We start from the raw sequence: 23,063 nt of genomic DNA on the forward strand, positions 1-23,063 counted from the left end.
AAAGTACTGTAAGAGTAACATACATCTATATATGCCTCTGGTAGCAGCCTAGCTCAGAGGAGGAGTGTGTGTGGGTGTGAGAGAGAATATCGAGGGTAGGTGATGATGGTGGTGGCAGTGGTGGGTAGCATTCAACAGTAGATCATCATATTTTCCCATTTTCTAAAACCACTGTGATTTCCTGAAGCCCATTAGTCTGGTTGCTGAAGGAAAACTTGTTTAGTGAGTTCTGTAGCGTCTGATTCTAGTGGAACTCATGAGAATTAGGTGTGGCCGATATAAAAATTTTTCTAAACTTTGTTCAGAGTCACTTTGTACTCTATTTGTGAGCTTGATCTAAATAGTCCTGTTCACTATCTCCCAGATAAAATCCATGGATAAAAAGAACTTGATTTTTTTCAACATGGAGGATATATGTAAAAAAAAATTGAGTGATTGAACAAATGGATGAAACCTTGTGAATAACCAGTACTTAAATTTACATTGCCATTTTCAGAGGAAGCCAACCTGTAACTCTAAAGCCATGTTCAAGTCTTCAGACCTTTATGTATAAGGAAAAAAGTCTGGTTATTCAAACTAAAATTGATGAGGAGAGAAAAGATAATTCTGTGTCCTTTGAAAGCATGTAATACAAGGAAAGTGTAGATACTCTAACGAGACAGATATAAGGAAAAACCTTAATTGTTGCTTCTCATGGGTGTTCGTTGTTGTTATTAGGTGCCGTCGAGTTGGTCCTGACGCATAGTGACCCTGTGTATAACAGAATGAAACACTGCCTGGTCCTGCACCATCCTCATGATTGCTACACTTGAGTCCATCATTGTAGACGCTGTGTCAGTTCATCCTGTTGAGGGCCTTCTTCTTTTTTGCTGACCCTCCACTTTACCAAGGATGATGTCCTTCTCCAGGAACTTGTCTCTTCTGATAACATGACCACAGTATGTGAGATGAAGTCTCACCATCCTCGCTTCTAAGGAGCATTCTGGCTGTACTTTTTCCAAGACAGATTTGTTCATTCTTTTGGCCATCGATGGTATATCCAATATTCTTTGCCAGCACAGCAACTCAAATAGAAGGATATAAATTTTTTTTTTCCTGGAGAAAAAGGTAATGAGGCATTCTGGAAGGAGAAATAGCAAGGACAAGATGATGGAAATGGGTAAGTAATGTGTTCTTTCAGGGAAATGGTAAAGAGAAAAGGCAAGTCCAGGTCAGACTGAGAAGGGCATTCATGGCATTTGGGAGATAGCCAAGATTTTTCAGCCGAGAAATCACTTGATTGGATATGGTTCTTTAAAATGATATCACTGACTGGAACTTGTAGAATTGGTTGTGGTGGTGGGTACACCAATGTTATCTAATTCTGTAACTACTTTTTTTTTTTTTATATACAACCCCGCCCCCAAAAGTTTTTAAAATATTTTAACGTGTTTCACGTGAAGGTTTACAGAGCAAAATAGTTTCCCATTCAACAATTTGTACACTGAATGTTCCAAGACATTGGTCACAGTCCCCTCAATGTGTCAGCACTTTCCCCATTTCTGCTGTGGGTTCCCTGTTACCTTTCCTCTGGTTTTCCTACCTTTGCTCCAGCCAGAGTGGCTACTTGCAAGTTCCTAAGACTCCAGGCACTACTCACTAAAATAGGATGTAGAACATTGTCTTTTTGAACTATGTTATGCCAGTTGACATAGATGTCCCCCAAGTCTATGGTCCTCAGCCTTCAAGCTTAGTAACTTTGCCCTGTGAGGTGTTTGGTGATGTCTGGGAAGTTTCCACAACTATGCACCTTGTGTGCTCTATTGCCTACATTAATATACGTGCAGTATCTACAAATATGTATGTAGTAATACCTGCAACCCAACCTATATCAGCAGTTGTTCTCCGTTGTACCCTCCCTCTTCTCTTTAGCATAGCCCTGTAACTTTACACCCATTCATAGATTGTCAGTTTGTCATACTATGGTGGCTTGTGTGTTGCTGTGATGCTAGAAGGTATGCCACAGGTATTCCAAACACCAGCAGAATCACTCATGGTGGACAGGTTTCAGTGGAGCTCCCAGACTAACACAGACTAGGAAGAAGGACCTGGTGATATACTTCTGAAAAAATTGGCCAGTGAAAACCTTGTGACAGCAGAACATTGTCTGATAAAATGCCGGAAGATGATCCCCTAAGGTTGGAAGGCACTCAAAATATGACTGGGAAAGAGCTGCCTCCTCAAAGTAGAGTTGACGTTAATGACATGGATGGATTCAAGCTTTTGGGACCTTCATTTGCTGATGTGGCATAACTCAAAATTAGAATAAACAGCTGTAAACATCCATTAATAATCAGAATGTGGAATGTACGAACAATGAATCAAGGAAAATTGGAAGTCGCCAAAAATGAAATAGAGAGGCGGGGCCAAGATGGCAGAATAGCCGGATGCTTCCTATGAACCCTCTTACAATAAAGACCAAAAAAAACAGCTAAAATGATTATATTTATGACAACCTAGGAGCCCTGATCATCAAAGGCAAAGTTAGAAAACGGACCAAGCGGCAGGGGGAGAGACAGTTCAGAAGCGGAGAGGAGTTGCCAGACATGAATTGCCAGGATCCCTCAGGCACCGTTCCCGGGAGTGGCTGCGGAAGACTGGTACTAGCGTTCGGCTGCAGTTTACACAGGGAGAAGCAGCCAGCCGCATATCCTACTCACACCTCCGGAACCAGAGAAAAATGGTGCTCTCGGGAAAAGCTAAGTACTTGTGTATATTTGACCAAGACTCCTACCCCCTAGCCAGCTTCAGTGGCTGTTGATTTCCCTGGGCCTGAGATAGGCCCTGTTGAGCACCTGGAGCCATCCTCCCAGCCTTGGAGAAGGAATAAATTCACAGTTGGGGGAAAAGATAATTTCCCAGCTCCACTAACCTGGGTAGCCCAGGACAGAAGCAGCTCCTGTCCAGGCATAAACAGTCTGTAGACTTTGAATACCTTTCCCTACTGCATGGATTTGTGTGGGCCTATTTCAGGAGAATAGTCCCTTGTTGGCAGACTACAACTGTTTCAGCTGTGTGGTGGAGAGGTGGGTGTTTGATGTTTGACACCACTTTGCCTATTAAACAGGGTCCCAGCTACCCACATTAGGGGCCTAAGGACTAGTGGCTCCACTCAGGTCACCCAGCCACCCGTGAAGGGATCCTAGGATAACTGGTGCCTCCCAGTCCTTACCACCAAAAACATTGAGTACCCATGGTCCTTCTGCAGAACCCCCCCCCCCCCACCTGTATGCTTTAGGGAAGAGGGACACGCTTTCCTCAGAGACACGTGAGGGACGATTTTTAGCCCCCTGCCTTGTTCAGAGCATGACCCCCTGCTGCAACCAGATACCAGTACCTACACCAATCATCCCTGCCCCTCTAAGACTGTAGGACAGAGCCTGTATCACACACTTCATGATCAGCTACCTGGACACCTGAGCTGAATTCATACGAGAAAAGGGAATGGATTCCTAGACCGATATACCTGATAAGAGCTCTCGCCATCTGAGGACATGATGTCAGAGCTCCAAAGGCGAAAATAATCAAGCTAGCTCACTCAAAGCAACACATTTGGGCATATCAAAACAAAATAAAGCAAGGAGCTACAATACAGTAAGCAATCATAAAATAAACTAATACAATACCATAGATGGCACGGAGACAACAGTTAATATCAAGTAACATAAAGAAATAGACCATGATCGCCTCGACAAGCTTTCAAAACAAAGAATCAACAAATCTTCTGAATGAAGGTGCCTTCCTGGAATTACTAGATTCAGAATTCAAAAGATTAGTATACACAGCTTTCCAAGACATCAGAAATGAAATTAGGAAGATCAGGCAATACGCAGAACAAGCCAAGGAACACACAGATAAAGCAACTGAAGGAATTAGAAAGATTATTCAGAACATAATGAAAAGTTTAATAAGCTGGAAAAATCCATAGACAGCAATCAAATTTAGAAGATTAACAATAAAATTACAGAATTAGACAACTCAATAGAAAGTCAGAGGAGCAGAACTGAGCAAGTGGAAGGTAGAAGTGGTGAACTTGAAGATAAAGTACTTGGCACCAATATATTTGAAGAAAAATCAGATAAAAGAATTAAAAAAATGAAGAAACCTTAAGAATCATGTGGGACTCTATGAAGAGAAATAACCTACGAGTGATTGGAGTAGCAGAACAGGGAGAGATAACAGAAAATACAGAGAGAATTGTTAAAGATTTGTTGGTAGAAAACTTCCCTGATATCATAAAAGATGAGAAGATATCTATCCAAGGTGCTCATCAAACTCCACATAAGGTAGATTTTAAAAGAAAGCCACCAAGACATAATCAAACTTGCCAAAACCACAGATAAAGAATTTTAAGAGCAACTAGGGATAAACAAAAAGTCACCTACAAAGGAGAGCCAATAAGAATAAGCTCTGACTACTTGGCAGAAACCATGCAGGCAAGAAGGCAATGGGATGACTTATATAAACTATTGAAGGAAAAAAAAAATGCCAGCCAAGAGTCATATATCGAGCAAAACTGTCTCTCAAATATAAAGGTGAAATTAGGACATTTCTAGATGAACGGAAGTTTACAGAATTCATAAAATCCAAACCAAAACTACAAGATATACTAAAGGGAGTTTTTTGGTTAGGAAGTCAATAATATCAGGTATCAACCCAAGACTAGAACACTGAACGGAGCAATCAGATGTCAACACAGACAGGGAAATCACAAAAATAAATCCAGATAAAAAAGCACTCAAAACAGGGAAACAATGATGTTATTATGTAAAAGAAGACAACATTAAAATAATAAAGAGGGACTAAGAAATGTAGTCATAGATCTTTCATATGGAGAGGAAGAGAAGGCAATATAAAGAAATAAAAGTTAGGTTTAAATTTTAGAAAAATAGGGCTAAATATTAAGGTAACCACAAAGGAGACAAACTATCCTACATATCAAAATAAAATACAAGAAAAAAATAGACTCAGCAGAAACAAAATCAACAACAAATACAGGAAAAGACAATAGGTAAACTACTCAGCACAAAAAATTAAGTGGGAAAAAAACTGTCAACACACAAAGACATCAAAATGACAGCACTTAATTCATACCTATCCATAATTACCCTGAATGTAAATGGACTAAATGCACCAATAAAGAGACAGAGAGTGGCAGAATGGATTAGAAAACATGATCCATCTTTATGCTGCCTACAAGAGACACACCTTAGACTTAGAGACACAAATTAAAACTCAAAAGATGGATAAAAATATATCGAGCAAACAACACTCCAAAAAGAGCAGGAATGGCAATATTAATTTCTGACAAAATAGACTTTAAGGTTAAATCCACCACAAAGGATAAGGAAGGACACTATATAATGATGAAACGGACAATATATCAGGAGGATATAATCATATTAAATGTTTATGCAACCAATGACAAGGCTGCAGGATACATAAAACAAACTCTAACAGCATTGAAAAGTGAGATAGACAGCTCCACAACAAGAGTAGGAGACTTCAACTTATCACTTCCATTGAAGGACAGGACATCCAGAAAGAAGCTCAATAAAGATATAGAAGATCTAAATGCCACAATCAACCAACTTGACCTTATGGACATATACAGAACACTCCACCCAACAGCAGTCAAATACACTTTCTTTTCCAGTGCACATGGAACATTCTCTAGAATAGACCACATATTAGGTCATAAACAAGTCTTAACAGAATCCAAAACATTAAAATATTACAAAGCATCTTCTCTGACCGTAAGGCCATAAAAGTAGAAATCAATAACAGAAGAAGCAGGGAAAAGAAATCAAACACTTGGAAACTGAAAAATACCCTGCTCAAAAAAGACTGGATTATAGAAGACATTAAGGATGGAATAAAGAAATTCATAGAATCCAATGAGAATGAAAACTTCTTCTCAGAACCCTTGTGACACAGCAAAAGCAGTGCTCAGAGGTCAATTTATATCAATAAATGCACACAACCAAAAAGAAGAAAGGGCCAAAATCAAAGAATTACCCCTACAACTTGAACAAATAGAAAGAATGCAACAAAAGAAATCCTCAGGCACCAGAAGAAAGGAAATAAATAAAAATTAGAGTGGAATTAAATGCAATAGAAAACAGAAAAAAATTTGAAAAAATTAATAAGACCAAAACCTGGTTCCTTGAAAAAATTAACAAAATTGATAAACCATTGGCCAAGCTGACAAAAGAAAAACAGGAGAGGAAGCAAAAAAACCTGAGTAAGAAATGAGAAGGGCAATACTACAACAGACCCAACTGAAATTAAAAGGATCATATCAGATTACTATGGAAAATTGTACTCTAACAAATTTGAAAATCTAGAAGAAATGGATTAATTCCTAGGAACACACTGCCTACCTAAACAACACAAACAGAGGTAGGACAACTAAATAGACCCATAATATAAGAAGAGATTGAAAGGTAATCAAAAAACTCCCAACAAAAAAAAGCCCTGGCCCTGAAGAGTTCTACCAAACTTTCAGAGAAGAGTTAACACCACTACTACTAAAGGTATTTCAGAGCATAGAAAAGGACGGAATACTACCAAACTCATTCTATGAAGGCACCATATCCCTGATACCAAAACCAGGTAAAGACACCACAGAAAAAGAAAATTACAGACCTATATCCCTCATGAACTTAGATGCAAAAATCCTCAACAAAATTCTAGTCAATAGAATTCAACAACATATCAAAAAAAACAATTCACCATGACCAAGTGGGATTCATACCGAGTATGCAGGGATGGTTCAACATTAGAAAAATCCACCACATAAATAAAACAAAAGACAAGAATCACATGATTTTATCAATTGATGCAGAAAAGGCATTTGACAAAGTTAAATACCAATTCGTGATAAAAAACTCTCAGCAAAATAGGAATAGAAAGAAAATTCCTCAACATAATAAAGGGCATTTATACAAAGCCAACAGCCAACATCATCCTAAGTGGAGAAAGTCTGAAAGCATTCCCCTTGAGATAGGGAAACAGACAAGGATCCCCCTGATCACCACTCTTATTCAATATTGTGGTGGAGGTCCTAGCCAGAGCATTTAGGCTAGATAAAGAAATAAAGGGCATCCAGATTGGCAAGGAAGAAGTAAAAGTATCTCTGTTTGTGGATGACATGATCTTATACACAGAAAACCCTAAGAATCCTCAAGAAAGCTACTGAAACTAGTAGAAGAGTTCAGCAGAGTATCGGGATACGAGATAAACATACAAAACTCAGTTGGATTCCTCTACACCAACAAAAAGAACATCGAAGAGGAAATCACCAAATCAATGCCATTTACAGTAGCCCCCAAGAAGATAAAATACTTAGGAATAAATCTTACCAGAGACATAAAAGTCTTATACAAAGAAAACTACAAAACACTTGTGGAAGAAACCAAAACAGACCTACGTAAATGGAAAAACATACATTGGTCATGGATAGGAAGACTTAATATTGTAAAAATATCTATTCTACCAAAAGCGATCTATAGATACAATGCAATTCCGATCCAAAATCCAGTGACATTTTTTAATGAGATGGAGAAACAAATCACCGACTCCATACGGAAGGAAAAGAGGCCCCAGGTGAGTAAAACATTACTGAAAAAGAAGAACAAAATGGGAGGCCTCAGTACACCTGATTTTAGAACCTATTATACTGCCACAGTAGTCAAAACAGCCTGGTACAGGTATAACAACAGATACATAGACCAATAGAACAGAATTGAGAATCCAGACATAAATCCATCCACAAATGAGCAGTTGATATTTGACAAAGGCCCCAAATCAGTTAAATGGGGAAAAGACAGTCTTGTTAACAAATGATGCTGGCATAACTGGAACTCCATCTGCAAAAAAAATGAAACAAGACCCATACCTCACACCATGCACAAAAACAAACTCAAAATGAATCAAAGACCTAAATATAAAATCTAAAATGATAAAGATTATGGAAGAAAAAATACGGACAAAGTTAGGAGCCCTAATACATGGCATAAACAGTATACAAAACATTACTAACAATACCGAAGAGAAACCAGATAACTGGGAGCTCCTAAAAATCAAACACCTATGCTCATTCAAAGACTTCACCAAAAGAGTAAAGAGATTACCTACAGACTGGGAAAACGTTTTTAGGTATGACATTTCTGATCAGCGCCTGATCTCTAAAATCTATACGATACTGCAAAAACTCAACTACAAAAAGCCAAATAACCCAATTAAAAAATGGGCAAATGTATGAACAGGCACTTCACTAAAGAAGACATTCAGGTAGCTAACAGATACATAAGGAAATGCTCACGATCTTTAGCCATTAGAGAAATGCAAATCAAAACTACAATGAGATTCCATCTCACTCCAGCAAGGCTGGCATTAATCCAAAAAACAAAATGATAAATGTTGGAGAGGTTGTGGAGAGACTGGAACACTTATATACTGCTAATGGGAATGTAAAATAGTACAGCCACTCTGGAAATCGATTTGGTGCTTCCTTAAAAAGCTAGAAATAGAACTACCGTATGATCCAGGAGTCCTACTCCTTGGAATATATCCCAGAGAAATAAGACCCTTTACACAAACATATGCACACCCATGTTTATTGCAGCACTGTTTATAATAGCAAAAAGGTGGAAGCAACCAAGATGCCCATCTACGGATCAATGGATAAATAAATTATGGTATATTCACAAAAAGGAATACTCTGCATTGATAAAGAACAGTGATGAATCTGTGAAACATTTCATAACGTGGAGGAAACTGGAAGGCATTATGCTGAGTGAAATTAGTCAGTTGCAAAAGGACAAATATTGTATAAGACCACTATTATAAGAACTGGAGAAATAGTTTAAACAGAGAAAAAGATATTCTTTGATGGTTACGAGAGGGGGGAGGGAGGAAGGGAAGGAGAGGGGTGTTCACTAATTAGATAGTAGATAAGAACTACTTCAGGTGAAGGGAAAGACAACATACAATACAGGAGAGGTGAGCACAACTGGACTAAACCAAAAGCAGTTTCCTCAATAAACTGAAATCTTCAAAGGCCAGCGTAGCAGGGGCAGTGGATTTGGAGACCATGGCCTCAGGGGACATCTAAGTCAATTGGCATAATAAAATCTATTAAGAAAACTCTGCATCCCACTTTGGCGTCTGGGGTCTTAAACGCTAACAGGTGGCCATCTAAGATGCATCAATTGGTCTCAACCCACCTGGAGCAAAGGAGAATGAAGAACACCAAGGACACATGGTAATTATGAGCCCAAGAGACAGAAAGGGCCACATAAACCAGAGACTACATCAGCCTGAGACCAGAAGAACTAGATGGTGTGCGGCTACAACTGATGACTGCCCTGACAGGGAACACAACAGAGAACCCCTGAGGGAGCAGGAGAGCAGTGGGACGCAGACCTTAAATTCTCCTAAAAAGATCAGACTTAATGGTCTGACTGAGACCTTCTGTTGGCCCAAGACAGGAACCATTCCCAAAGCCAACTCTTCAGATAGGGATTGGACTGTACAATGGGATAGAAAATGATGCAGGTGATGAATGAGCTTCTTGGATCAAGTAGACACATGAGGCTATGTTGGCATCTCCTGTCCGAAGGGGAGATGAGAGGGTAGGGGGAGTCAGAAGCTGGCCGAATGGACACGAAAAGAGAGAGTGGAGGGAAGGAGTGTGCTGTCTCATCAGGGGAAGAGCAATTAGGAGTATATAGCAAGGTGTATATAAATTTTTGTATGAGAGACTGACTTGATTTATAAACTTTCACTTAAAGCACAATAAAAATTTAAAAAAATGAAATGGAATGCATAAAAATTGATATCCTAGGCATTAGTGAGGTGGAATGTCTGGCATTGGCCAATCATGTGGCCTGCTATGCTGGGAATTACAAATTGAAGAGGAACGGCGTTACATTCATCATCCAAAAGAGCATTTCAAGATCTATTCTGAAACACAGTGCTGTCAGTGATAGGATAATATCCATAGAATTACAAGGAAAACCAGTTAATATGATTATTATTCAAATTTACACACTAATCATTAATCCCAAAGATGAAGAAATTAAAGGTTTTTACCAGCTTCTGCAATCTGAAATTGATCAAACATGCAATCAAGATGCATTACTAGTTACTGGTGATTGGATTGCCGAAGTTGGAATGGAAGCAGGATCTGTGGTTGGAAAATATGAACTTGGTGATAGATACAATGCCGGAGATCAGGTGATAGAATTTTGCAAGACCAATGACTTATTCATTGCAAATACCATTTTTTCAACAACATAAATGGTAATTATACAAGTGGACCTCAATGGATGGAATACACAGAAATCAAATCAACAACAGCTGTGGAAAGAGACCATGAAGGAGCTCGATATTACCAGCCAGAACAAAGTTGGGCTGACTGCTGAACAGAACAGCAGTTGTTTGTATGCAAGTTTAAGTTGAAGCTGAAGAAAATCGGAAGCCCTCAAGAACCAAAGTACAACCTTGAGTGTACCCCACCTGAATTTAGAAACCATCTCAAGAATAGATTTGATGCATTGAACACTAATGATGGAAAACCAGATAAGCTGTGGAATGACATTAGGGACATCATACATGAAGAAAACAAAAGGTCATTAAAAAAAACAGGAAAGCAAGAAAAGACCAAAATTGACATCAGAAGAGACTCTGAAACTTGCTCTTGAACATAGGGTAGCTAGAACCACCAGAAGAAATGATGACCTAAAAGAGCTGAACAGAAGATTTCAAAGGGCAACTTGAGAAGACCAAGTAAAGTATTATAATGAAATGTTATAAAGACCTGGAGTTAGAAAACCAAAAGGGAAGAATATGCTTGCCATTTCTCAAGCTGAAAGAACTGAGGAAAAAATTCAAGCCTCCAGTTTCAATATTGAAGGATTGTGTGGGCAAAATATTGAACAATGCAGGAAGCATCAAAAGAAGATGGAACGAATACAAAGAGTCACTGTACCAGAAAGAATTGGTTGACGTTTAACCATTTCAGGAGGTAGCATATGATCAAGAACTGAGCTATTGAAGAAAGAAGTCCAAGCTGCACTGAAGTCATTGGTGAAAAACAAGGCTCCAGGAATTGACAGAATACCAATTGAGATGTTTCAACAAACAGATGCTGCGCTGGAGGTACTCACTCATCTATGCCAATAAATTTAGAAGACAGCTGTCTGCCCTGTTGACTGGAAGAGATCCATATTTGTGACTATTCCAAAGAAAGATTATCTAACAGAATGGGAAAATTATCAAACAATACCATAAATATATCACACACAAGTAGAACTTTGCGGAAAATAATTAAAAAATGGTTGCAGCAGTGTACGTCAACAGGGAACTGCCAGAAATTCAAGCCAGATTCAGAAGAGGACACGGAACAAGGGATATCATTGCTGATGTCAGATGATCTTGGCTGAAAGCAGAGAATACCAGAAAGATGTTTACCTGTGTTTTATTGACTATTCAAAGGCATATGACTGTGTGGATCACAACAAGTTATGGAATACATTGTGAAGAATGGGAATTCAAGAACACTTAATTGTGCTCATGAGGAACCTGTGCATAGACCAAGAGGCAGTCCCTTGAACAGAACAAGGGGATACTGTGGGGCATATCCTTTCATCATACTTATTCAGTCTGTATGCTGAGCAAATAATTTGAGAAGCTGGACTATATGAAGAAGGAATTGGCATCAGGATTGGAGGAAGACTCATTAACAACCTTTGATATGCAAATGACACAGCCTTGCTTGCTGAAAGTGAAGAGAACTTGAAGCACTTACTGATGAAGATCAAAGATCACATCCTTAGTATGGATTACACCTCAACATAAGGAAAACAAAAATCCTTACAACTGGACAATAAGCAATATCATGATAAATGGAGAAAAGATTGAAGTTGTCAAGGATTTTATTTTACTTGGATCCAAAACACCTGTAGAAGCAGCAGTTAAGAAGTCAAATGATGTATTACACTGGGCAAATCTGCTGCAAAAGACCTATTTCAAGTGTTAAAAAGCAAAAATGTCACTTTGGGGACTAAGGTGTGCCTGACCCCCCCCCCAAAATTTTTTTTTTTTTAAGCCGCACGGTATTTGTAATCACCTTATAAGTATGTGAAAGTTAGACAATGAATAAGGAAGACCAAAAAAGAATTGATGACTTTTAATTGTGGTGTTGATGAAGAGCATTGAATATACCATGGACTACCAGAAGAACGAACAAATCTGTCTTGGAAGAAGTACAGCCAGAATGCTCCTTAGAAGCGAGATGACAAGACTTTGTCTCATATACTTTGAACATGTTATCCGGAGGGCCAGTCCCTGGAGAAGGGCATCATGGTTAGTAAAGTAGAAGGTCAGTGAAAAAGGAGAATACCGTCATGAGATGGATTGACACAGTAGCTGCAACAATGAGCTCAACCACAGCAAAGATTGTGAGGATGACACAGAACCACGCAGTGTTTCTTTCTGTTGTACATAGGGTCACTATGACGGCACCCAACAACAGCAACAGTATCTGAAACCCAGCCTATATCCGCAGGTGGGTGTGATCCCTTGTACCATCGCACTCCTCTTTAGCACACCTCTCTACTTGTATATCCATTTGTAGATTATTATTTGTTAATACTATTGTGGTAGGGGTGTCCATGTTATGGTAATTACTGTGATTGCCTTTTATTCTTGCATTCCTCTCAGTGATTTCCTTTGCCTTGGTTCTGTTGTGCTGAGTTCTCCTTATTGGATAATGTCTTTCCCTTCGCCTGTCTTCTTTCTAGTTGGCGATTCTCTCTCCTTCCCCCTCCTATCCAGTTACCATCAAAGAATGTTTTTGTGTGTGTCACCCCTTTATTTATTTTTATAGTAATAGCCTCATACAATTTTTTTTGTGATTGACTTATTTCATTTAGTGTAATATGTTCCAGGTTCATCCATATTGTGAGATGTTTCATGGATTCATCATTGTTCTTTATCATTGCGTAGTATTCCATTGTGTGCATGCACCATGCTTCTTTATCCATTTATCTGTTGGTGGCACTTAGGTTGTTTCCATCTTTTTGCTATTGTGAATAGTGCTGCAATGATCATAAGAGTATCTATGTTTATTCGTGTCATGACTCTTATTTCCTGGGGTATATACCTATGAATGGGATTGCTAAATCATATGGTATTTCTATTTCTAGCTTTTTAAGGAAGCACCACACTGTTTTCCATAGTGGTGGTACCATTTTACATTCCTACCAGCAGTGTAAGAATTCCAATCTCCCCACAACATTACCAGTATTTGTTGTTTTCTGTTTTTTTGAATAGTGCCATTATTGTTGGAGTGAGATGTGTGTCAACTTGGCTAGGCTGTGATTCCCAGTATTGTGTGATTGTTCACCATTTTGTCATCTGATGTGATTTTCCTATGTGTTGTAAATCCTCCCTCTATGATGCTAATGAGACAGGATTAGAGGCTGTTATGTTAACAAAGCAGGACTCAGTCTATAAGATTAGGTTGTATCTTGAGTCAATCTCTTTGGAGATATAAAAGAGAGAAGTGAGCAGAGAGACAGAGGGACCTCCTGCCACCAAGAATGAAGAACCAGGTGGGGAGTACATTCTTTGGACCCGGGGTCCCAGTGCTGAGAAGCTCCTGGACCAGGGAGAGATTGATGATAAGGACCTTCCTTCACCACTGAGAGAGAAACCCTTCCCCTAGAGTTGGCATCCTCCTGGAATGTGAGAGAATAAATTTCTCTTTGTTAAATCCATCCACTCATGGTATTTTCTGTTACAGCAGCACAGATGGTATCTCGTTGCAGTTTTGATACGTATCTCTCTGAAGGCTAATGATTGCGAGCATTTCTTCATGTGTTTGCTGCCTCAATGTCTTTTTTGGTGAAGTGCTATCCATGTCTTTTGCCCATTTTTTAATTGGATTCTTTCTGATTTTATTATTGAGGTGTTGAAGTTTTCTATAAATTTTAGAGATTAGACCCTTGTCAAGTATGTCATAGCAAAAGATTTTTCCCAGTTTGTAGGTTCTCTTTTTACTCTTTTGGAGAAGTTTTTGATGAGCATAAGTGTTTAATTTTTAGGAGTTCCCCTTTATGTAGTTCATCTTCTGCTGTTTGTACATTTTTAGTTATGTTTGGTATTCTAATTATGCCGTATATTAGGACCCCTAACATTGTCCTTATTTTTTCTTCCATGATTTTTATAGTTTTAGGTTTTATATTTAGGCATTTGGAGCCCTGGTGGCACAGTAGTTAAGAGCTTGGCTGCTAACCAAAAGGTTGGCAGTTCAAATCCACCAGCTGCTCCTTGGAAATCCTGTGGGGCAGTTCTACTTTGTCCTATAGAGTTGCTATGAGTTGGAATCAACTCGATGGGAACTTTTTTTTTAGGTATTTGATCCATCGTGAGTTAATTTTTGTGAATAATGTAAGTCCTGTTTCATTTCTCTATAGACAGACATCCAGTTTTGCCAGCACCGTTTGTTAAAGAGACTTTCTCTTCCTCATTTAATTGATTTTAGCTCTTTGTTGAAGATTAGGTGTCCACAGGTGGATGGATTTACATCTGGGTTCTCAATTCTGTTCCATTGGTCTATATGTTTATTGTGCCAGTACCAGGCTGTTTTGACTACTGTGGCTGTATAGTAGGTTCTGAGATCAGGAAGTGTGAAGCCTTTTCTTTAATAGTGCATTACTTACTTGGGGCATTTTATTCTTCCATATAAAGTTACTGATTAGATTTTTCATCTCTTTGAAGAATACTGTTGGGATTTGGATTGTGATTGCATTATATCTGTATTTTGCTTTGGGTAGTACTGACATTTTCAGAACTTTAAGTCTTCCTATCCAAGAGCCTGGTATATTTTTCCATTTATGTAGTTCTCTTTTGGTTTTTACTGGGCTTTTGGTTTCTTGCAGTAGTGTTTTGAAGTTTTTGTATAAGTCTTTTACATCCCTGGTCAAATTTATTCCTAAGTTCTTTATCTTTTGAGGAGCTTTTGTAAATGGTATTGCTTTCCTGGTTTCTTTTCAAACTTCTCTTTTTTGATGTAGAGAAATCTGACTAATTTTTGTATGCCGATCTTGTATCTCGCCAGTTTGATGAATCTATTTCAGTAGCTTTCTTGAGGATTCTTTGGGATTTTCCATATATAGGACCATATTGTTTGTGAATAGGGGTAGTTTTTTTTTTCTTTTATGATTTTTATTGTGCTTTAAGTGAAAGTTTACAAATCAAGTCTCTCACACAAAAACTTATATACACCTTGCTACATACTCCCAATTACTCTCCCCCTAATGAGACAGCCCGCTCTCTCCCTCCATTCTCTCTTTTCGTGTCCATTTCACCAGCTTCTAACCCTCTCTATCCTCTCATCATTCCTCCAGGCAGAAGTTGCCAACATAGTCTCAAGTGTCCACCTGATCCAAGAAGCTCACTCCTCGCCAGCATCCCTCTCCAACCCATTGTCCAGTCCAATCCATGTCTGAAGAGTTGGCTTTGGGAATGGTTCCTGTCCTGGGCCAACAGAGGTTCTGGGGGCCATGACTACCGGGGTTCTTCTAGTCTCAGTCAGACCATTGAATAGGGGTAGTTTTACTTCTTTCTTATCAGTTTGAATGTGCTTCTATTCCTTTTCTTGCCTTATTGTTCTAGCTAGGACTTCCAATACAATGTTGAATAGGAGTGGTGATAAAGGGCAGCCTTATCCTGTTTCTGTTCTCAAGGGTAATGCTTTCAGTCTCTCTCTGTTGAGGATAATGTTGGCTGTTGGTTTTGTATAAATGCCCTTTATGATGTTGAGGATTTTCCCTTCTATTCCTATTTTGCTGAGAATTTTAATGAGGAATGGGTGTTGGATTTTATCAAATGCTTTTTCTGCATTGACTGAGATGATCATGTGATTCTTTTCCTTTGTTTTATTTATGTGATGGATTAAGTTGATTGCTTTTCTAATGTTGAACTATCCTTGCATGCGTGGTATAAATCCTACTTGGTCATGATGTATTTTTGTTTTGATATGCTGTTGAATCCTATTGGCTAGAATTTTGTTGAGAATTTTTGCTTCTATATTTATGAGGGATATTGGTCTGCAGTTTTCTTTTTTAGTGACGTCTTTGCCTGGCTTTGGTATCAGGGTTATTCTGGCTTCATAGAATAATTTAGGAATATTCCTTCCTTTTCTATCTTTTGGAATAGTTTGAGTAGAATTGGTGTGAACTCTTGCCTGAATATTTGGCTTCTCCAGTGAAGCCTTGGCGGGGGCTTATTTTTGTTGGGAGTTTTTTTTTAATGACCTCTTCAATTTCTTCTTTTGCTATGGGTCTATTCACATTTTCAACCTCAGTTTGTGTTGGCTTAGGTAGGTATGTTTGTCTATTTCCTCTAGGTTTTCGTATTTATTGGAGTGCAATTTTTCGTAGTATTCTATCATGATCCTTTTTATTTCAGTTGTAATGTTACCCGTGTCATTTCTTATTTGGGTTATTTATGTCTTCTCCTATGTGTGTGTGTGTGTGTATATATATATATATTTTATTAATTTGGCCAGTAGGTTGTTGATTTTATTGATCCTTTCAAAACCGGTTTTTAGTCGTGTTGATTCTTTCTATTGTTTTTCTGTTCTCTGTTTCATTTATTTCTGCTGTAGTTTTTATGATATTTTTTCTTCTGGTGACTATGGGCTTCTTTTGCTGCTCATTTTCTAATTGTTCAAGTTGTGGGGTTAATGTTTTGATTTTTGCCCTTCTTTTTGAAGTGTTTTATTTATTGCTATAAATTGACCTCTGAGCACTCCTTTTGCTGTGTCCCAAAGGTTTTGGTAGGTCGTTTTTTCATTCTTGTTTGATTCTAGGAATTTTTTTGTTTCATCTTTAACTTTTTTTTTTTATTAGCCAATAGTTTTTAAGCAGGGTGTTGTTCAGTTTCTATGTATTTGATTTTTTTTCCTTATCCTTCCTGTTAATGATTTCTACTTTTATTAAGTTATAATCAGAGAAAATGCTTTGCATTTTTTTTTTTTTTTTGATGTTTTTCAGTTTGTGGCCTAAAATATGGCCTGTTCTGGAAAATGATCCATAAGCATTGGAGAAAAATGTGTACTTTACTGCTCTTGGGTGAAGTGTTCTGTATATGTCTATGAGGTTGAGTTGGCTAATTGTTGTATTTAGTTGTCTTGTAGCTTTGTTGAGTTTCTTTCCAGTTATTCTGTCCTTCACCAAAAGTGGCATGTTAAAGCCTTCTAGTATTATTCTGGAAATGCCTGTTAATGTGTTCAATACTGTTAGAATTTGTTTTATATATTTTGGAGCTCTGTCATTGGGTGTGTATATATTTATTATGGTTGTGGCCTCTTGGCGGATTGAGCCTTTAATCATTATATAATATCCTTCCTTGTCTTTTATGGTGGATTTTGACTTAATGTTTATTTTATCAGAGATTAATATTGCCACTCCTGCTCTTTTTTGGTTATTGTGTGCTCGATGTATCTTTTTCCATCCTCTAAGTTTTAGTTTATTTATAGATTTGTGTCTAAGGTGTGTCTCTTGCCGACAGCATATCAAGGGGTTGTGTTTTAATCCATTCTGCCACTCCCATCTCTTTACTGGTGCATTTAGGCCATTTACATTCTGTGTGATTATTGATAGTTATGACTTTATTGCTGTCATTTTGTTATGCTTTTTTTTTTGGTGCTGTTGACAGTTTCTTCATTCCACTTAATTTTCTGTGCTGAATTCTTTTTGATTGTGGATTTTCTTTTCTTTTCCTTCACTATTGTTGGTTTTATGTACACTGAGTCTTATCCTTTTCTTCTTTTTTATTTTAATGAGTAAGTTTGTTAACTTTCTCTGCGGTTATCCAGGAATTTACCTTTTTCATCCTGTTTAAAGCAGACATTTATTTCTTGATATCATCTTGACTTCCTCTCTATATGGAAGTTCTAAACCTATAGCATTTACTCCCCTTAATGTTTTTAAGTTGTCCTCAGTTACAGATCAACGTCCTGTTTTTAGCTTTTTTTTTTTTTTTTTTTTTTTGAGAGTTCTTTATCTGGGTTGATATCTGGCTGATATTGTCATGTGTTTTAATCTCAGGTTGTCTAGTGGTGTTAGTTTTCTGTTGGTAGGACTCCCTATGATATTTTTTATAAACTTGATCTGGTTTTTACAAATTCCCTTAATTTCTGTTTATCCGGGGATGTCCTAATTTTGCCATTGTAGTTGAGGAATAATTTTGCTGGACATGTAATTCTTGGTTGGCAGTTTTTTTTCTTTCAAGGTTTTATATATGCCTTCTTGACATTGTCTCCTTGCCTGCATGGTTTCTTTTGGCTTTTCAATTCCACATTTTTGCACATTTCATTATAATACTTTACTTTGTCTTCTCACACTGCCCTTTGAAATTCTCTGTTCAGCTCTTTTATGTGATCAGTTCTTCCATTTGCTACTCTATGTTCAAGAGCAAGATTGAGTCTCTTCTGACATTCATTTCAGTCTTTTATTTCTTTGCTGTCTTTAGAAAAGCTAATTTTATCTCTAATTGACTGAGGAGATGACAATATATACAGTTAAAATAAAGTCATGTGCAGTGAGATAGAGAGATATAGGTGCAGGAATTTTGTGAGAAAAGAATGAAACTACCTGTAAAAACCCCAAGACATTTAGAAACAGTGACCCATCCAAGACTGTACAGATGGCAGGAATCAGTCACAAAATGATTGCTTAGCAAACTAGAGAAGAGAGGGAGAGCCCAGAGAGGGCATATCCATATTATGTGTTTGTTTATCCACATGATTTAATATTAAATGAAAAAATATCCAGATATAAAACTTTTTAATAGCCATCATATTTTTAAGAAACAAAAATGCGCATATGTATAAAACATTAGAATTAAATTCAGCAGCATGTTTTAGGAGTGCTGATACTAGTTCATAGGTTCAGATTTTCTTCACAGTTGCAGGGCCTGACTGTGTTCTCATGTAATCTGACCTTGTACTAGATCACCCCAGAACTACTTGGCAGGTTTACATCACTAGATCTAAATAATGTTAGAATGGGATTACTTGGGCCAGGAGCCAGTTCCTTTTCTTCATGAAAATTTATAGATACAATGAGTTTGTGGGAGGAGATCTCCACTTAACTCCACGTTAGAGCACCAAAGTAAACATGTTAAAAACCCCACTGCTGTCGAGTCGATACTGACTCATAGTGAACCTATAGGACGGAGTAGAACTGTCCCGTAGAGTTTCCAAGGAGTGCCTGGTGGATTCGAACTCCTGACCTTTTGGTTAGCAGCCATAGCTGTTAACCACTATGCCACCAGGGTTTCCAAACATGTTAGGGATGCCTAAATAATTTCAAAATACCATGATACATATTCATGTTGGGGGGCAGTACACATTTACAGTCCCTAGCTCTCATATCGTCCATACCTTCAGACCCTCCAGCACCAGCGTAAATGTGTTAAGAAATCCAAGCAAAGCAACAGTGGTAATGATAGTGCGGTAGTGTGGAGGGCAGGTGTATATATAGGAAATCAGGTGCTAGCTGTGGTTTTTTAAAAAGTATAGTTACCTATGTCGGAGTGAAAAAGAATGTGATAGCATTTGGAAAGAAAAATGGTTAAGGGAAAGACATTTTCAGAAAAAGTTATCTAGCAATCTAAACAAAGCCTGTTTCAGACTCTCTTGTTATTTTTTGTTCCTGTTAAATTTGGGAGTACACTAGTGACAGAAAGAGGAAAAAATGAAGAATGAAATATTTTGTGGTTACTAATTGTATGAGAAGGAATTTTTATAGCATTCTTTAAGTACTGACAGATAGTTTTAAGATTACAGCAAGGATAGACAAAGTTCATGGATAGTTTTGGAAATTAAATGGTTAACATTTTAATTAAATCCAAAATTGGAAGAAAAAGAAGAAATGATTTGTTGTGTTTAGAGGGATAAAAAATGATGAAAAATAACAATCCTTGATATCCCAAGATTTTCAATTTGAGCAGGAAGATTCTCCCCACTTTTCTACTGCCTATCATACATACTTCCTTAATAATTGAGTCAGAATTGATAATTTATGTCATGTAGAAGCCTTGAAGGCTTGTTGTTAGTTTGTATCCTTGCACATATTGGTGGGAGGGGAGTCCGTTTTCACCCATTTTCCTGTGAATTAAATTTTGGCACAATTGTCTTCTTAAGAACATTGGAATGCCACCTTTTGGAATCACTTCCATTTTGTGTGTATGTGGCTTTGAAACAAGGACCCTGTTTGGGGACTGCTTGAAAAAGCAGAAAGATTTTGCTCTATGGAAATTTATGTGTAGTTATAATTCCAGTATCTTTAGCTCTTGAATTTTGAAGGCAGCAGTGAGAGGGAACACAGCAAGTGGTAAATGTATGTATAGGGACATGGAAAGATTTCTACATCTAATGTGAGGCCAGGTATTTTTTCTTTTTTTCTGTTTTAGGGATTGACTGGGGTCCATTAAGAATATGACTCCAGTGAACCATGCAAACCTCTCTTCTTCAGAGCACTGTGCGGTGTAAACATGTATTCTATCTCTTGAGACTCTTGTATAAACAAATGCTATTTAATCAAAATCAATATGTGCAAGGATACAAACTAACAACAAGCCTTTGAGGCATCTAAAAAAAAATCTACGTGATATAAATTACCAGTTTTGATTGAAATTAATTGTTAAGGGAGTGTGTATGATAGGCAGTAGAAAAGTGGGGAGAATCTTCCTGCTCAAATTGAAAATCTTGTGATATCAAGGATTGTCATCAAGACTTCTCTTTAAGAGGATTCTCCAAGACTTCCAGGAAAACTGACTACACTAACTATAGTGATGATTTTCATTGAGCTAGACACTTGTGCTGTGTATGCTTTTCTGAGTGTATGTTATACTTAGTATGTTAGGTGCCATGGAATTGGTTCTGACTCGTAGTGACCCTATGTACAACAGAACGAAACACTGCCTGGTCCTGGGCCATCCTTACAATCTTTGCTGTGTTTGAACCTAATGTTGCAGCCACTGTGTTAGTCCATCTCATGGAGGATCTTCTTTTTTTGCTGGTGCTCTGGTTTACTGAGCATGATTTCCTTCTTCAGGAACTGATCCCTCCTGATTACATGCGCAAAGTACATGAGATGAAGCTCACCATCCTCTTTTCTAAGGGACATTCTGGCTGTACTTCTTCCAAGACAAATTTATTCACTCTTCTAGCAGTCCATGGTATATTCAATATTCTTTACCAACGCCGTAATTCAAAGGTATCATTTCTTTTTTGGTCTTCTTTATTCATTGTCCAGCCTTCCCATGCATATGAAGCAAATGAAAGTACCACGGTTTGAGTCAGGCTCACCCTAGTCCTTAAAGTGATGTATTTGCTTTTTAACACTTTAAAGAAGTCTTTTGCAGCAGATTTGCTCATTACAATGTGTCATTTGATTTCTTGACTGCTGCTTCCATGGGTTGTTGATTGTGGATCCAAGTAAAATTAAATCCTTGACAACTTCAGTCCTTTTCTGTTTATCATGATGTTGCTTATTGGTCCAGTTGTGAGGATTTTTGTTTTCTTTATGTTGAGGTGTAATCCATACTGAAGGCTGTGGTCTTTGATCTTCATCAGTAAGTGCTTCAAGTTCTCTTCACTTTCAGCAAGCAGGGTTGTGTCTTCTGCATATCGCAGGTTTTTAATGAGTCTTCCTCCATTCCTGATGCCCCGTTCCTCTTCATATAGTCCAGCTTTTTGGATTATTTGCTCAGCATACAGAGTGAATAAGTATGATAGAAGTGTACAACTCTGACACACACCTTTCCTGACTTTAAACCATGCAGCATCCCCTTGTTCTGTTCGACTGACTGCCTCTTGATCTGTGTACATGTTTGTCGTGAGAACTGGGTTAGAGAATATTTATAAACAATATCCTTCTCCATTAACATAAACTCACTGCTCCTAACATTTCCCATTTAATCTTTTGAATTGCTGTTGCCAATTTGATCCCATATAGATAATTCTTAAAAGAGCACAATACTCTAGACAGACATTCTTTATTAATTAAGCTAAACTATTGTTTGGCTTAAAGATGACTTCAGGGAATATTTTTGGTTTAAGGTTAGAGGCTTAAAGACTATTTTAGGGCAACATTTTGGGGGTTCATCCCGACTGCATGGATTCAGAAGGTCTGGAGTCTGTCAAAATTTTAAAGTCTATTCTGCATTTCCCCCCTTTTGATCAGGGCTCTTCTATGGAATTTTTTTTTTTTTCACTGTGATTTTTTTTTTTAATAATTTTTATTGTGCTTTAAGTCAAAGTTTACAAATCAAGTCAGTCTCTCACACAAAAACCCATATACACCTTGCTACACATTCCCAATTACTCTCCCCCTAATGAGACAGCCCGCTCTCTCCCTCCACTCTCTCTTTTCGTGTCCATTTCGCCAGCTTCTAACCCCCTCCACCCTCTCATCTCCCCTCCAGGCAGGAGATGCCAACATAGTCTCAAGTGTCCACCTGATCCAAGAAGCTCACTCCTCACCAGCATCCATCTCCAACCCTTCTATGAAATTTTTTATTAAAATGTTCAGTAATGGTAGCTGGGCACCATCCAGTTCTGGTCTCATGGCAAGGAGGCAGTTGTTTATGAAGGCAATTAGCTACACATTCCATTTCCTCCTCCTATTTCTGTCAGAAGGAGTGTTTCTGAGGATATCACTTATAAATATTCTCTAACCTAGCTCTGGGTGTGAGTATATTCTAAGTTCCATAAGAGAGGGACCATAAAAACTGAAATAACAATTTGTTCTTTGGTTGTCAAGTAAAAACTTATAAGCTTGAGGATGGTGATTGTGTTATGGGGAAAAACAAACAGAAAACATCAAGAGTTAGATCCATGAATTAGTTAAACAGTGGGGCAGCAATGGTAGAAGCAAGGGCAATTGAATAAGACCACAGGGAGATAGACTGGAAGTTACAGTAGTAACAGCAGAATTGGT

At 37.9% G+C, this 23,063-nt stretch overlaps 1 protein-coding gene across 8 annotated transcripts in view; it reads left to right on the forward strand.

Moving 5' to 3' along the window:
• Positions 1–23,063, forward strand: part of LOC126077091 (cytochrome c oxidase assembly protein COX18, mitochondrial) — a 124,030-nt gene that overhangs the window by 44,549 nt on the left and 56,418 nt on the right. For 6 of the 8 annotated variants that reach the window (XM_049886065.1, XM_049886066.1, XM_049886067.1 and 3 more), the window contains one exon: positions 718–12,613. The exons of 1 other annotated variant lie outside the window; for it this stretch is intronic. The gene's annotated coding sequence lies outside the window, so the exon portion shown is untranslated. Of the gene's footprint in view, positions 1–717; positions 12,614–23,063 lie in introns of those variants that run through there. One more of the 8 variants, XM_049886062.1, reaches the window with a different exon arrangement.

The sequence above is a fragment of the Elephas maximus genome, chromosome 5 (genome assembly GCF_024166365.1).
Source record: "Elephas maximus indicus isolate mEleMax1 chromosome 5, mEleMax1 primary haplotype, whole genome shotgun sequence".
NCBI classification, from domain to species: domain Eukaryota; kingdom Metazoa; phylum Chordata; class Mammalia; order Proboscidea; family Elephantidae; genus Elephas; species Elephas maximus.